Below are 17,671 nucleotides of genomic sequence, written 5' to 3'. Positions count from 1 at the left end.
CTCACCACACCAGGTTAAAGTCCAACAGGTTTATTTGGTAGCAAAAGCCACCAGCTTTCAGAGCGCCGCCCTTTTGTCAGGTGAGTGGGAGTTCCATTCACAAACAGGGTGTAACGGTTATTCATAAAATATTCTACTCATAAACAGGGCATATTAGTCCTATTCACAAACTGGACACAGGGCGGTGCTCCGAAAGCTAGTGGCTTTTGTTACCAAATAAACCTTTTGGACTTTAACCTGGTGTTGTGAGACTTCTTACTGTGTTTATATTATAACAGGAGAAAATAATCCTGGCCATTCTTCCTGGGGGAAACTGAAAGCAGAAGATGAGGAATCAATGTTAACGAAATAATAATTCTTCACTTTGTACAGCTTCAACTATTCTTTGTGTTGCTAAGCCCACTACGCTTTTGTATGAAATAGGAATCTATGGAATCAAACAATTCTACCCTGTAGACTGACATTAATCTGTGAGTTTCAATATCCTCTCCATTCCTGTTTGATTGGTCCCGCTACCCTATCTTATTACTTTCTGTTACATTTAAGCCCATCAGTGTCTGTGCAAGGATGTACAATCTCGCTTTAGATTCCACATTCCTACATTAGGTGGCAGTTTATTCTGCAAGTTAACAATCTACTGAATGAAGACTGAGTCTCTCGGGGAGGCTACCTTCCTACTGAAAGCATCCCCCCTCACCACCACCCTCCCCCCCCCACCCCCCCGCCCACCTTGCCTCAGTGCCCCCAGCGTCCCGAATTCCCAACTTAATTGAAATAATTTACCAGCTCCCATTTTATTTAATCACCTCATATAATAAGAACACGCATCAAACCTTTCACCGTTTATTTTGTTTCTCCCATTGAGAACAGTTTTCGTTCCCTCTGGTGCTTCCTTCTTCCTGCAGCATCTTGAGTACGTAAATTATTCTCATCGCTACGTTCTGTGAGAAAAGCAAAGCACTGCCGACGCTGCAAATCTGAAATAAAGAACAGAAAGTGTTGGGAAAACTCAGCAGGTCCGGCACCTGTGGAGGGAGAGAGAGAGTTCAAGTCCTGAGTCCAAACACACTCCTCTTCGCGACATTCCTTTGAGTTTTCCCAGCTGATTGGATGATGGGAATATCGGAATTGTCCATTACATGTAAAACAGGTAGTTGCAAGCAGTCAAGTAATTTTGATCTCTCTGATTTGGGTGGGACGGTGGCACAGTGGTTAGCACTGCTGCCTCACAGTACTAGGGAACCGGTTCGATTCCAGCCTTGGGTCACTGTCTGGGTGGAGTTTGCACGTTCTCCCCGTGTCTGTGTGGGTTTCCTCCAAGTGCTCTGCTTTCCTCCCACCGTCCAAAGATGTGCAGGTGAGGTGCATTGGCCATGCTAAATTCTCCTCTAGAGTTAGGGGATGAGGGATGCTATGTAATCTTAGCCCTGTTTGCTTCATAGAATCATAGAACGCTACAGTGCAGAAAGAGGCCCTTCGGCCCATCGAGTCTGCACCAAACACAATCCCACCCAGGCTCTACTCCCATATCCCTCCATATTATACCCACATAATCCCTCTAACCTACACATCCCTGGACACTAAGGAGCATTTTCTTAGTATGGCCAATCAACCTAACCCGCACATCTTTGGACTGTGGGGGGAAACCGGAGCACCCGGAGGAAACCCACGCAGACACGAGGAGAATGTGCACACTCCACACAGACAGTGACCCAAGCCAGGAATCGAACCCAGGACCCTGGAGCTGTGAAGCAGCAGTGCTAACCCACTGTGCCGTCGTGCCGTACTTCAGTCTATGCAAAGCCTTCATTTTCAAATATTTCTGCCTGTGCACAATTACATTTCAATGCCAGGCTGCAGGGTTTAAGCAACACTTGACTACGTTTTAAAACTCAGAAGGTTTGCTGTGTTAGCTGAAAATTGACTGCATTCCCGAAAAGTACACTGCTGCAAAACTTGATTTCTCTGGACAGAGGCAGACTGTGAAGGATACTCACCATAATGAGATAAGAATTAAAATCTGGTTCAGTGTGTGTTATGCAGTTTGTTTTCAGCATCCTGTCCAAGCTCAGTTCAATGTGTCTCATTGCAGGGGCTGGCAGAGTCTTCAAGTTCACTTTGCTTTTCGCTTCATAATGATTTAATTTCCTTTAAATTCTGTTCAATGAAATAATTCATTTTTAAAATCATACCAAGTGCTGTCCTCGTCTATTCAAAGGAATGAATAGACCCGACAGGGGGACGAGCAGGGTAAGTACATGGGGTGACAGGGATAGGGTCTGGGTTGGATTGTTGTAGGCTCAGGCTCGATGGGCCAAATGGCCTCCTTCTGCACTGTAGGGATCCAATGATGCTATGAATTCCTGTACCACCGATTGCAGAAATTCCAGGCCTGGAATATTTCGGGGGGTGGGGTTTCTGCTCTGATGTCCCAGCCGCCTCAGTCTGCCGAGCAGCCATTGCACCCCCGAGTGATTGTTAATGGGCTGCAAGCTGGACGTCTGTCCCTCACTCAGGAGAAGGCCTCACCTCATGGAGCTGCTGCCAATCGGATTAACCAGAAGCTCACTAGACCAGTGACGGAGGCCGCAGTGGACAGGGCAGGAGTTCAGGAGCTCCATGGAGTCTCAGTCTCACCGATGCATGGAGAGGTGTGCTTTTGGGTCTCAGGTTGGGGGACATAGGGAGGTCCTGGGGGTCTGGGTGGATAGAAGGAGATTGAAGTGTCAGGGGAGATTCTGGGGGTTGGGATTGGGAGGTCCAACAGCCAGTGGACCTTAAGGAGTGGGGTTGCCTGATATTAGAAGGGGCCTTCTGATGGAGGTGCCACCCTCTGAAAATTGAGGATGGAAATGGTCCTTAAATTGTCAATAATTGGCCACCCAAGGGTGCCAATTGGGGCAATGGTGGGCAGCCCATCGGAGACCTCACTGCCCCCCCACAGCTGAGGGCCCAAGAGAAAGGGGTGGGGGTCAGAAACACAGTGGCAAGCCCATTTGCGGTATTTCTTTAACCCTGCCTAAAAACCCTCTGGCGGAGGGGAGGAAGCTGAAATTGGGGCCTGCGATCCCTTCTGAAACCGGCATTGCTGAATAAAAAGTCAGCGCCTTCTTCACGGCCGGCAGCAGGGGCGGCTGAGAGGCTGAGGAGCAGGGAAACACAGAGTTGGAAATAAACCATAAAGCTGTCATCAGTTAGCTCCGTTGCAAGGATCAGCAATTTCTGCCTGGGTAATGTACAAATAAAGAGTGAACCATCCATTATAGTCTGCCGCTGCTCTCCCTGTAATACCAGTAATATTGCTGGAAACTCTCTAATGCTTATTAGGAAAGTGGTAAGTGTGTTTTCTTTCCCTATCTCTGCAGTAAATTAGTTTTATCTGTCAAGATACAATAAATGGTTGATTTAGTATGCGATTACTTTAAGTGGTCAGATGGAGGAGGGCTACGGATTAAATTGGTGGCTATCCTTTCCCTTTCCCTCTCCCCCTCTCTCTCCTCTCTCAAGCCCTGTCAATATATCCTGCTGGCAAGGCAGGTATTATATCTCCAGCAAAGGGAGTACCCTGCGCCTTGGCACCTGCTGCTAAATCGAACGGATGCAATAGTCAGGAGAAAAGTGCATACCCTCTCCCCGCCCTCCCCGATAGTTTTAAGTAACTCTGAATTGTCGAAAATGGGGGAAAGAAAACAGGTACGAAACTGTTCCAGCCCTTGCAGCTTGAATATTAAAATGTAGCAATGAGCGTTAAGTGCTGGCTGGGGGGAAAAGGTGCTTTCTCTGAAGAAATCCTTTACTATTTTATAGAGGAATTGGGGCAGATGCTTAGGAAGTAAAGAGCCACTGCCTGACAATATATGAGACAATTAGAAAGTGCACTGTTAGCATAGACTGGTAAACTGTTATCCGGAGACTTCTAGATGCATTAAAGGCTGTAGAATGTTCCGACAGTAAGCCTAAGGTCCTTTATTTATCCATAGGGTAATTACCAAAACATCTCTCGGAATTATATTTTGCTATTATTACACCCACAGGTTAGATTCAATAAAACTTATTTGACTCATTTAGGTGGGCAATTTTTAACACCAGTGGACAATAGCATTCAAATGTAATGTCTGATTAACAGCGAACGCTCGTACGTCAATAAACTCTTGAAAGATTCGTGGAAACTTTTCGAACTGCCGAAGAAAATACAAAGCGTCGGTCAGTGTTTAACTCTGCTGTCCTCAGAGTGACACGTTAACCCGAGGGCCCTGGCTTTCCCCACTCGGGGTGATCGGAAAGGGTCTCGGAGTGTTACCTCAGGGAACGTGGCGAGTTCTCCCAGGGGTTCCCCCATCCCACAGTTACTACAAATCGAAACAGAAAGTGTTACAAACACACGGCAGGCTGGACTACGTCTGCGGAGGAAGAAATCGATGAGTAGACCGGATTATGTTGTACTACAGGTGGGTTTGAAGGTGAGATGCTGGGGGGGGGGTGGTGGTGGGTAGCGATGCGGGATGTTTGTTGATCAGTTTGCCCGCAGTTTGCCCGCTACCTACCTACCCAAGCACCTGCGCCCTCGCTGCAGTTACACCACTTGGTGTCAAATGGAAGACAAGCCTATGGGCCAATTGAGTGAGAGAGTCGTAGGGCAGGACTTTACAGCCTCACTCAAGTGAGACCAGAAATTTCCCACTCCATTGCCCTCACCTCACCCGCTCTAATTCTGTGGCGGGCAAAGTGGTAGGATTCCAGTGACAGAGTGCAGAAAAGGCCCTTCAGCCCATTGAGTCTGCACCAACGATCGCTACCACTGAAGGTGTGTGCTAATCCCATTTTCCTGCACTTGTCCCATACCCTTAATTGTCACCATGTTTCAAGTGCTCAATGTAGTCAACCTGTTTCTATTTAAACACCTCATTCCACCATGGGGATTTAACCGATGGCTCCCATGACTTTCCCGACTTTGCTTGGGCTGATAACCGGCCAATAGCAGTCACTCCACAAAAGTGCCAGGCAGTGACCATCTCCAGCAAGATGGTCAACAAGAATCTAACCATCTTCCATTGATATTCAGTGGCATAGATATTGCTGAATCCCCCACTATCAACATTCTGGGGCTTCCCATTGAGTAGAAACTGAACTGGACTAGCCATAGAAACACTGTGACTACAAGGCTTGGAATTCTGAGGAGAGTAAATCACCTTCTGACACCCCAAACTCTATCATCATCTACAAGGAAAAGCTCAGGAGTTTAATGGGTTACTTGCCAATTGCCTGGATGAGTGCAGCTCCAACAACACTCAAGTAGCTCAACACCATCCAGGGTAAAGCAGCCCACTTGATTGGTACTCCACCAGTCACTTTCAACATTCACTCCTTCCACCATCAGTGCATGGTGGCAGCAGTGCGTACCACTGCACTGCAGTGACACACAGCCCCCGTCAAACCCTTAACATCTACCAGCTAAAAGACAAGGACATGAGACACACCTCCAAGCAACACATCATCTTGACTTGGAAATGTATTGCCATTCCTTTACTGTTGCTGGGTCAAAGTGCTGGAACTCCCTCCCTAACAGCACTGTGGGTGCGCCCATTGTAATGATTCAAGAACGCAGCTCACCACCACCTTCTCAAGGGCAACTAGGGATGGGCAATAAATGATGGCGAGTGACGCCCATGTCCTGTGAAAGAATAACTAAAAAACCCATTCCGTAATGGGGAAGGAACTGGGGCAAGGTGGGAACCCGTCCTCGTAGGCACTCCAAATGTTTTACACTTCCTTTCCCCACCTCCGCATCCAGCCAGCCTCTAACATCCCAGCTCTCCACCCTCTTGTGCTCCTCATTAGGGTCTGTCAGCTTGAGACCCTCAAACCCTGATCCAGTACCGTACATCTCAGGCCTGACTGCTGATTGGCTGGCAGCTCTCTGCAGAAGGACTTCCTGTTCCTGAGGGTTGGACATTCCACCTTCAGCTGATCAATGAGCGTTCACTGGGGCGTGGAGTAACTGATGTTCCCATTGGCGGGCACCAATATAATATTTTAGCCACACAGAGCAGGGAACCTGACAGCGTAAATAACTCAGCTCGAACTGTCATTTCTGTAATGTTGCATTGAGTCCTTTTCCCTGACGGAAATGGTGTTGGTGTTTATTGCATTGTTCAAAATGAATGCCGTGTTCCATACGTTACAAGAGTGGCTGCAAAACTATGCCATTGGCTGTAGAGCGCTATGGGCTGTCCTGGGGCTGCAGAAGGTGATATACAAATGCAAATCTTTCTTCCAATCAGGATTTCCCAATGCAATGCTACAGAAAATTGGATGCTAATATACCTTTTCGTTTGAACCTCATGAAACTTATCTCGGGTGAGTGCGAGGGATGGGGAATGTTTTCTGGGTGTATTTATCACTGTCTGTGACCATTGGGTTCCCCGTTGTAGGGTCATTTGAGGCAGGGGAGGGAGGCGCCCCAGGGGAGAAGGCTGAGGGGGTGACACGATTGAAAGAAGAAACTTTGTTTCCCTTGACAGAGAGATCAAAAACCTGGGTCATAGATTCAACATAAGTGGCAGAATGATTAGAGGGGACATACAGAAAAAGTATTTTATGCAGAGGGTGGTGGGAGCCGAGTATTCACTGCCTGAGTTAATGGTGGAGGCAGAGACTCTAAATTTATTTAAAGGTACCCAGATCTGCACCTTAGGTAATACAAGCTATAGGGCTATGGACTGGGTGCAGGAAAATGGGACGAGATAGGGCAGTTTGGTGTCTTTGAGTTGGCAAAGACAAGATGGGACAAGTAGCTGCCTTCAATGCAGTATCATTTCTATGGTTTCCATTTAGAAGGGATTTGAGGAAAAGCATTTTCACCCAGAGGCTGCTGGAGCTCTGGAACTCACTCGCTGAGAGGGTTGGGGAGGTAGGAACCCTCACAGCATTTCAGAAGCATTTGAAGGTGAACTGGAAATGCCACGGCATACAGAGTTACCGACCAAGTGCTGGAAAATGGGACTATAATGGATCGGTGTTTGATGGTCAGCATGGTCACGATGGGCTGAAGGGCCTCTTTGTGTGCTGTATAACTCTCTGGCCAGAGTTTCATTGCTCTATCTGCACCCCCCACCACCTTCCCCTCACCCAGCCATGGGAATCAGAGTGGGCGAGAGGCAGACAATGACCTCGGGTGGGATTTTATGGTTTTAGGATGAATAAGGCCATACAATCCCACCCAACGGCTCTATGGTTCTATAAATCTATTTCATTGGGGCAGCAGGGTGGCAGAGTGGTTAGCACTGCTGCCTCACAACACTAGGGACCTGAGTTTGTTTCCTGGCTTGAGTCATTGCCTGCGTGGAGTTTGCACCTTCTCCCTATGCCAATGTGTGTGTGTGTGTTTCCTCCGGGTGCTCCGGTTTCCTCTCACAGTCCAAAGGTATTCAGGTTTGGTAGATTGGCTGTGCTAAATTGCCCCTTGATGTCACAGGGACTAGCAGACTAGTGGATTGCAATGATTGGGCAAGGATGGGATTGCAGTCGGTGCAGGCTCGATGGGCTGAATGGGCTTCTGTCTGCACTGTAGGGATTCCATGATATACATTATGTAAAATAATTTGGAATGTCCTGAGGATGTGGAAAGTGCTATATAAATGAAAACTCCTTCCTTTCTTGTGTCTGCGTTGAACTTGTTGGCAGACTAACTCCTCCTCATCTCCTCAAATCAAACCTCTGACTCCCAGCCATTGCCCAGTTTGGGTAGAGTCTCCCCCATCAACCTGTTCAGCGTGATGCTCAGGGTTCAAATTCCAGATAAGCACATCCGCAGCACTCAAAAGAATCAACACCTCTTTATCCCTCTCCACAGAAGCTCTCAGATCTGCTGAGATTTTCCAGCATTGTTCCGTTTTTGCAACACATTGTTACAACTGTGTGTTTAGGGGGGAAAAAATATCTACAAATTCACAAACATCCTAAAACTCGATTTCATAAACGCCAATCTGTTAAACATAGGATCTCACGGGACGTCTTGACTCCGAGAGCGCTGAGCTAGGCTTAAGACAGCAAGGGACTGAATAGCGGTGCTTTGTATAACAAATGTGTCACTGAGCTTAGGACAGTCATCCGAGCAGAGTTGAGAGAAAGTGAATGTATAATTCTTACCGAAGAATGGAATCTCAACATATCAAAATCCTTTTTCACTTCCATCATCCAGGATTCGTGCTGAAGATATAATACCTCACTGCATAATCCTGATTCAAGCATAAAATCGTCCCACTTATTCATGTTGTCAAAGCATAGCACACTGAACATTGTCAGTGTGCTGCTTAACCGCGCCTGAAGATGTATTCGCACATTTTCCAGATTAAGACTGTCTTGCAAAGGGGTAATTTTTGTTAATTTTTTAAAAAAAAAACCTTTTCCAAGCTTTTTAATTCTGGATCAGTCGCGGGGTGAATAATTACAGGAGTTAAATTGCAAATCAAACAATTTTCCAGTCTAGGTATCAGAAATCATTGATGTATGCACAATTTTGACCTGAGGGTAAAATGTTATTGGCAATTTAGTTCAGCGTTTAAATAAAATACCAACTGGATCAGAGACCCAGAGACATCAAATCATTGAGATATGAGCACACATGGGAGAGAGTCAAACATAGCAGGTATTGGAGCAGGTGTAGCTAGGCTTGCTTTAAGCATCAGACCATAATTACACAGGATTAGTACAGATTGACATTTGATGGTCAGATTAGACACGTTGGGACAAAGGGCCCAAGTTTCTGTGCTGTAACTCTCAAATTCTCAGAAAGAAAATAAGAAATAGGACTTAAAAGTTTTGTTTATTTATTAGTCACAAGTAAAGCTTACATTAACACTGCAATGAACTTACTATGAAATTCCCTTGGTCACCATACTCTGGCACTTGGTCAATGAACGTAGCCAGCATGTCTTTTAGAACATAGAATCATAGAACTAATGCTTCAGTTATACAGAACGTTGGTTAGACCGCATTTGGAGTACTGCGTCCAGTTCTGGTCACCTTATTACCGGAAGGACATGGAGTCTCTGGAAAGGGTGCAGAGGAGGTTTACCAGGATGTTGCCTGGCATGGGGGGACTGGGTTACGAGGAGAGACTGAGGAGACTGGGGCTATTCTCCTTGGAAAGAAGGAGATTGAGAGGGGACATGATAGAGGTATATAAGATACTGAAGGGAATAGATAGAGTTAATAGTGAGAGACTGCTCCCTAGACTGGGTACGAACACAAGAGGTCATCACTTAAGGGTGAGGGGGGGAGGTATAATTTGGAGGTAAGAGGAAGGTTCTTTACACAGAGAGTTGTGGGGGTCTGGAATGCGCTACCGAGTAGGGTGGTGGAGGCAGGCACGTTGGACTCGTTTAAGATGCAGTTAGATAGGCATATGAGTGAAACGGGAATGGAGGGATATGGTAGGGGCTATTAAATAGGGTTAAACCTCGGGAGACACCGGAAGGGCAGGCTGTATAACTAATATGTTTTGTCTTTATTCCACAGGTGGAGGTCCACCTCGTGTCAAGCGAGGGGCATGCACACGGCAGGTTGTGCGTGGGCTGCTCTTGGAAGTCCAGGAGTGGCCTAGTACTTCATGTCGGTGTGTGTGCTTGATCCTGGACCGATAGACGGGCTCCACAACAGCTCAGTGACTAGCACTGCTAGCTGTGCAGATACATGGATTTGGGCCTGTGTCTGTGGGAGTTTGCGCATTCTCCCTGTGGTTGCGTGGGTTTCCTCCGGGCGCTCCGGTTTCCTCCCACACCCCAAAGATGTGCTCTTAGGCTAATTGGTTTCCACCAAATTGACACTATTTCTTCCCTGAATCTGACTGAGTAGGGTCCCATTCGTAGACATGCAGGGTAGAATAGGTGTAGGGCGATGTGGCGGCGCGGGCTCGTTGGGCCGAAGGGCCTGTTTCCCGTGCTGGGTTGTTCTTTGATCTTTCTTTGAACCCTACAATACAGAAAGAGGCCCTTTGGCCCATTGAGTCTGCACTGAACACAATCCCACCCAGGCCCTACCCCCAAATCCCTACATATTATACCCACTAATCCCTCTAACCTACGCATCCCTGGACACTAAGGGGCAATTTCTTAGCATGGCCAATCAACCTAACCCGCACGTCTTTGGACTGTGGGAGGAAACCGGAGCACCTGGAGGAAACCCACGCAGACATGAGGAGAATGTGCAAACTCTACGCAGACAGTGACCCAAGCTGGGAATTGAACCCAAGACCCAGGAGCTGTGAAGCAGCAGTGCTGACCACTGTGCTACCGCGCCACTCTACGCCCATAGACACAGGGAGAATATGCAAATTCCACACAGACAGTGACCCATGCCGGGAATCGGACCCGGGTTCTCTGTGCTGCGCCAACCATTGTGCTACCATGCCACCCCTTCTGATGGCTAACGTGTATTGACTCTATCCACAATCTCAGGACATCTAAAAGCACTTTACAACCGGCGTTTACAAAATGCAGTCATTAATTTAATGAAGAAGGATGGCAGGGGCAATGGCCTAGTGGTACTGTCACTGGACAGTAATCCAGAGACCCAGGGCGAAACCTGGGGACCAGAGTTCGAATCCTGCTTTGGCAGAAATTTGAATTCAATAAAAAAAGTCTGGAATTAAAAGTCTGCAGTGACAATGAAATCATTATCAATTGCAGTAAAAACCCATCTGGTTCACTGACGTCCTATAGAGGAGGAAATCTGCAATCTTTGCCCAGTCTGGCCTACACGGGACTCCAGATCCACAGCAATGTAAGTGACTCTTAAAATAAATGCTCACTTCCCATGAATGAATTAAATAAAACACCTCTCATCTGCAACAGACAGTGGCCCATGCTGGGAATCGAACCTGGCTTCCCTGCGCTGTGAAACAGCAGTGCCAACCACTGTGCTACCGCGTTGCCCTTGCCGATGACTTATGTGTATTGGCTCCATTCACAACCTCAGGACATTTGAAATGGAGGCTCTGGGTGGTGTTTCATCATTCCAGCTCCCCTGGAAACATCTATGAATTGCTATGGTTCCACAATTCCTTGCCTTTCCATCCCTCTGTCATCACAATGTTTCCTTGCCCAAAGCTCTGAAATTAACACAGAACCATTCCATTAAAACTTCATTCAAGCAACACTTCCAATCATATTCAACTCAGTTGCCCTCAACTAAGTTCCATCTTGGTGCTGATGGATGATGGGGGGAGACCGGGGAGCCTCTGAGCGCTAGTATCCATAGTTACGATGGCAGCCTGGCAGTAAACAGAGATTCCATGGTCTAAGATTTCACTACAGCATTAAACCATCACTTTGCGACAGTGAAAACTGAGACATTGACCATCAGACACTGCAGCTATCACCTGGAGGTTCCTTTCAGAACCATAAACCCCCCTGACTTGGAAATATATTGCAGAGCATTTGGGTGAGGTACCTCATAGCTGAATAGCTCCTGGAAGCTGCAAAATGTGGATGTGAGTCTCGGGGCAGTGGTAAACATCTGAGAACGAGGTATCAATGTTAGGCATCAGTCCTGAATCTTAGAATTGGAGAATGCCTACAATGCGGAAGGAGGCCATTTGGCCCATCCAATCTTCACCAAGGCTCTGACAGAATATCTTATCCAGTAACCCCACATTAGATTGCCAGGGATGTTGATTTGAGTCTGGGACATTGAGTAGTAGCTGCAATTAGTTGTGCTGCTGGTAAAAGATGGCATTTGGCCATTGAACTCACTGATTAGTTATGTGAGGCCATTGAATTATTTCTGGCAATGCACCCAGATTCTCAGGATCAAACCCCTGACATTGAGCTATGCTCCAAACATCTTCCGAGAACATGTTTGGAGGGCTCCCAGCTTAAATATGGAACGTGAGCTCTCTTTTCCTTTCCACCCCCACGGTAACACGAGGCTTGTAGGACAGTGGTTAGCACTGCTCTCTCACTGCACCAGCCTTGAGTGACTGTATGGAGTCTGCACATTCTCACCATGTCTGCGTGGGTTTCCTCCGGGTGCTCTGGTTTCCTCTCACAGCCCAAAGATAAAGTAAACGTTTATTTATTAGTCACAAGTAATGCTGACATTAATATTGCAATGATGTTAGTATGGAGAACATGCAGACTCCACACACAGTCTGGTGGATTGGCTGTGCTAAATTGCCCCTTAGTGTCAAGGGGATTAACAGGGTAAATAGCTTATGGGGATAGGGCCTGGGTGTGATTGTGGTCGGTGCAGACTCGATGTACGGGATAGCTTCCTTCTGCGCTGTAGGGATTCTATCCTTAAGGGTTCTAGCACAGTGTTGGGGATATAGGACTCCAGCCTCCCTGGTCCAGTGTTCCACATTCCAGGTTCTGCCCTTGCTTCCAGCATCTCTGTAGCTGGAATGCGCTGTCACTTCTGGAGATGCGTACTGTCTTTACGAAGGGTGGGCGAGTTTTAATTGGTGCTAACCTTGCATAAACCTGCCATGGATCTGCAGCCATCCAGTTGAGCCCTGGGGAGCTGAACAGGACCATCAGGCGGTGGGGCGAGGCGGGGTGGGGGTTTGGAGGGAGGATGGGGGAATGGGGATTCAAGCATCACAGCCGTCCCCACACCGACTAACGGACCTTTCCTCATTATTTATTCCTTCAAATCTCAATTATCGCTTTCCTTTTGGACAGCGCAGTTCAGAATGACATTACTTTAAACTACCAGTCACTCAGGTAGCCACAAAAAAACCTTCCTTTCTCTCCAGCTTGCTGCCAATATAATGAGGAAATGTAATTAGAATTTATTTTAAATTATCGAGTGTGACCTCGAATGACTCCTTCATACTTCTTTTCTTTAATAGATTTAAAAACCGTGTCATTCATTATCAGTCACCATAACCACCTTGAGACACTAAGATTGGTCCCTTTGCTTTATTTTGCCTCATTTTTATTAATGATCCGACAGCCAAATATAAATGAACATCTTGCGCTCTCTCAGCCACTGAGGGGTTTAATTAATTAATTTTTGGAAGCATCAAGCCTGGTCCTTGGAGTAAAATTAATGCATGGGAGCTAACTTCAGCTGCACAGTTTATTGAGAGCGTGTGCATCCTCCTTTCACCTCCAACTGCTCCCCTTGGGCGACAGTGGAAGTGAAAAGTCTACATTATTATCTCTTCTCATTTTTAAACCATTCCCTAAACTGAGTGGTGATTTTTCCCGTGCCGAATTCTCCCATAGTTTCCCATACATTAACAAGCTATCGGCCCCTGAGGCAAAGGAATAATCAAAGATTCACAAGAACGTGGGTTTTGTTCATCACACTGCGACTGCCCGTGACAGTCGGAACCCTTTTGTTTTTTTTTGTCTTCCTTTCTGACCGAAATCTTTTATTTTCATTCTGAAGAGACGAGGCGGAGGCATCCTGGCGTTCCTGCAATGATTTGACGTGACAAAAGGCAATTAAGCAGCTTTAATCAAGGAATATTCCCGTCACTTTGCTGTGTGTGATTGGGTTTGGCATGTTGGCTGTCTGCCGTGTTGGAATTCGCTAGGCCGGGGAGCTCCTTGACGAGATCCAAGGCTGAGAGCAGTCAGTTCTTGTGCTGTGAGGGTCAGGGGTTTGGGCAGGCGGATTGGGCTGGGGTTGGGACAGGAAATCAATGCTTTCTAAATTAATGGAGGTAAAAATGAAAAAAAAACGAGCACAAGGGAAATTTTGGGACAGAAAAGAGATAGAAACATTGAAAAACATAGAAGATAGGAGCAGGACGAGGTTATTTGGCCCTTCAAGTCTGTTCCGCCATTCATTACGATCATGGATGACCGTCCAACTCAACAGCCTAATCCTGCTTTCTCCCCATAACCTTTAATCCCATTTGTCCCAAGTGCTATATCCAGCTGCCTCTTGAATACATTCAATGTTTTGGCATCAACTACTTCCTGTGGTAGTAAATTCCACAGGCTCACCACTCTTTGGGAGAAGAAATGTCTCCTTATCTCCATCCTAAATAATCTACCCCAAATTTTCAGACTGTGACCCCTGGTTCTGGACAACCCCACCATTGGGAACATCCTCCCTGCATCTACCCTGTCTAGTCCTGTTAGAATTTTGTAATTTCTATAAGATTCCCCCCTCATTCATCTGAACTCCAGTGAAAACAACCCTAACCTAATCAATCTCTCCTCATATATCAGTCCCGCCATCCCCAGAATCAGCCTGGTAAACCTTCGCTGCCCTCCCTCGAGGGCAAGAACATGCGTCCTCGGGAAAGGAGACCAAAACTGCACACGACACTCTAGGTGTGGCCTCACCAAGGCCCCTGTATAATCACAACAACACATCCCTGCTCCTGCACTCGCAATGTGAATCGTCACAGAAAACCAAGTCTTTACCGGTACAGACAGTGCGAGTGGAGGGAGGGATAATCACAGGTTAAAGAGGTGTGATTCGTCTCAAGCCAGGACAGTTCGTAGGATTTTGCAAACCCAGACAGTATGGTGGGGGTTACAGATGATGTGACATGAACCCAAGATCCCAGTTGAGGCTGTCCTTCTGTATGTGGAACTTGGCTATCAGTTTCTTCACATTCTAATCTGTAATTATCTTACAATTGTGTCTTTGCCTATATATGCCGTGATTGTGAACCTACCTCCACTCACCTGATGAAGGAGCAGTGCTCCGGAAGCCCGTGATTCCAAGTAAACCTGTTGGACTGTAACCTGATGTTGTGAGAATTCTTACCGTGCCCAGCCCAATCCAATGTGGCTATTTTCATATCATATAGCCAGAGAGGGGGTAAAAATTTGGATCAGAGCCTCTGCAATGTCTTCTCTTTAAGTCAAGCTCTTCTGAAAACATTAGTAAAAGTCTGTTGCTGGTGGAATAAAGAATCCCTGTTTTCTCATCTTCACGCAGTTCCCAGGTTTGAATCTCATGCCACATTCTTTTCACCTCTGCCACCCTCTGCCACCTAACCATGCCTTCTCTTTTATCCTTCCCTTCCTCCTGTCTTTCGATGGTATAAAACCCATCACGTTTCTGCCCTCCTTCAGTCCCTGGGGAGAGTTCCTCTGTTTCTCTCTCCACAGCCGCTGCCAGGCCTCCTGAGAATGTCCAGCACTTTCTGATTTTATTTCAGGTTTTGAGCATCCATGGCTCTTATTGTGATAAAAGCAAAATTCTGTGGAGGCTGGAAATCTGAAATAAGACCAGAAAGTGCTGGAATTTGATGCTGTTCCATTTCCTCTCCCCCACCCCCACTTTTGATAAGACCATAAGATATAGGAGCAGAACAAGGCCACTCTGCCCATCAGTTCTGCTCCGCCATTCAATCATGGCCGATATGATTCTCATCTCCATTCTCCTGCCTTCTCCCTGTACCCCCTCATCCCCTTATTGATCAAGAACCTAAGTACCTCTGTCTTAAAGACACTCAGCCTTCTGTGGCAAAGCGTTCCACAGATTCACCACCCTCTGGCTGAAGAAATTCCTCCTCATCCCAGTTTTAAAGGAGCGTCGCTTCACTCTGAGGTCGCGCCCTCGAGTTCCAGCCACTCCCACTGGTGGACACACCCTCAGCATGTCCACTCTATCCAGGCCTCTCAGCATTCTATAAATATTTATTATTCCAGTCGTCTAATTCTTTACATTTCTACTTTCCTTCCATTCTGTAAAAAGGTTCATTTAGATCCAAAAGGTTAACCCTGGCCAGGATTCTCCAACCTCACCCGCGGCTGGGATTCTCCAGCCCCGCTGCTGTGAATGGAGACTTGGCTGAGTGCCATGTTCTCGATTATAACTGGCAGTGGGGGCAGGGCACACGTCGGACATTTCCGGTTTCTGTTTCTCTCCACGGACGCTGCCGAGTTTAGCCGGCACTTCTGCTTTTCGTTTTGCTCGGGTTGAATGGGGCCGAACGGCTCCTGTTTCTTTTGCACTTACACTCTGTCAGATGGCGGTTCGAGGCTGGGCGATGCCCGCCTTTCAGCCAGATGGCCTTTTGCCACCAAGTCCCAGCGATGCTGCTCGGGGCCAGCTGCCATGGCTGCTGACGGGTTTACTGACATCGCAGATGGGCTGTTAGGCAAACTATCAAGTGATTATATTTGTAAAGATTCTGCAGATCTTCAAAGCTTATTTATTCCGCAATATCTTCCTTCAGCAAAGCTAATTCCACACGGCGATATAGAAAGGCAAACCAGCAAACCACGTATGCCAAGATGGGCTAGAACTTTGAAGTTAGCAATGAATTTTGGAGAGACATAACTCATGACTGAAGTAGAGCCGTGCTGGTATAATTCATTCGTGTTTCATTGGTCGTACAATCATCGAATCACCTACAGTGCAGAAAGAGGCCATTCAGCCCATCAAACCTGCACTGACAATAATCCCACCCAGGTCCTATCCCCTTAACGCCATATATTTACCCTGCTAGTTTCCCTGACACAAAGGGGCATTTGCGCATGTCCAATCTACTTAACCTGACTGTGGGAGGAAACCGGAGCATCCGCAGGAAACCCACGCAGGAGAACGTGCAAACTCACACACAGATAGTGAGCACCTTTACATTATCGAGCAATTTTAATGGAACAATGTGTGCAAAGGCACTCAATAACAGAAAATCTGAGACAAAATTACCTAAGGGAATACTTGGGCAGGTGTCGCTGGGTGGAGTTAAATTTAAAGGAGTATCTTAAAGGAGAGAGATGTAGAGAGATGGAGAAATTTAGGGAGGGAATCCAGACAGCTGAAGACACTCGCACTAGTGTGAAGCAGTTAAAGTCAGGGTTTCTCAAGAAGTGAGAACTAGAATTAGGCGATTGGCAGGATGGCACAGTGGTTAATGCTGCTGCCCCACAGTGCCAGGGCCCCGGGTTCAATTCCTGGCTTGGGTTACTGTCTGTGCAGAGTCTGCAAGATCTTAAATTAAATGTTTGTTTGTTGGCCGCAAGTAATGTTTACATCAACACTGCAATAAAGTTACTGTGAAATTCCCCCAATCGGGAGCCTGTTCGGGTCAAAGCACCTAACCAGCACGTCTTTTATAATGTGGGAGGAAACCAGAGCACCCGGACAAAACCCACACAGACACGGGGGGAACGTGCAAACTCCACACAGACAGTGACCCAAGCTGGCACCCAGGTCCTTAGTGCTGTGAAGCAGCAGTGCTAACCACTGTGCTGCCGTGCCACCCCTCCCTGTGCCTATGTGGGTTTCCTCCGAGTGCTCTGGTTTCCTTCCACAGCCCGAAAGATGTGCTGGTTAGATGCAGTGGCCATGCCAAATTCTCTCTCAGTGTACCCGAACAGACACCGGAGTGTGGCAACTTGGGGATTTTCACGGTAACTTCATCGCAGTGTTAATGCAAGCCGTTTTGTGACACTAGTAAATAAACTTTAAACTTCTAAACTTTAGGAGAATGGAGGGCTAGCCGGCCACACAGACAATGGCCTAAATGACCTGCTTTTGGTTTCTAAAATTTAATTATCCCACACAAAGTAATCTTTCAGCTTTATTAGAGTTTCTTTGGAAATTACTTCTGACATTAATTTGCAAGCGTGGCAGTGTTAATGAATGTAAAGCTATTCATCACTGATATTTGCAGTCAAACAAATCAACAAATTATGATAATTCCAGCAGACATTAATTATCTGCAAATAACGCTGAAACCAGCAAT

Source organism: Carcharhinus amblyrhynchos, chromosome 13 (assembly GCF_965287045.1).
Source record: "Carcharhinus amblyrhynchos chromosome 13, sCarAmb.v2.hapA, whole genome shotgun sequence".
NCBI lineage: Eukaryota > Metazoa > Chordata > Chondrichthyes > Carcharhiniformes > Carcharhinidae > Carcharhinus > Carcharhinus amblyrhynchos.
The sequence above is the reverse complement of the archived record's forward strand: the minus strand, read 5'-3'. Positions refer to the sequence as shown.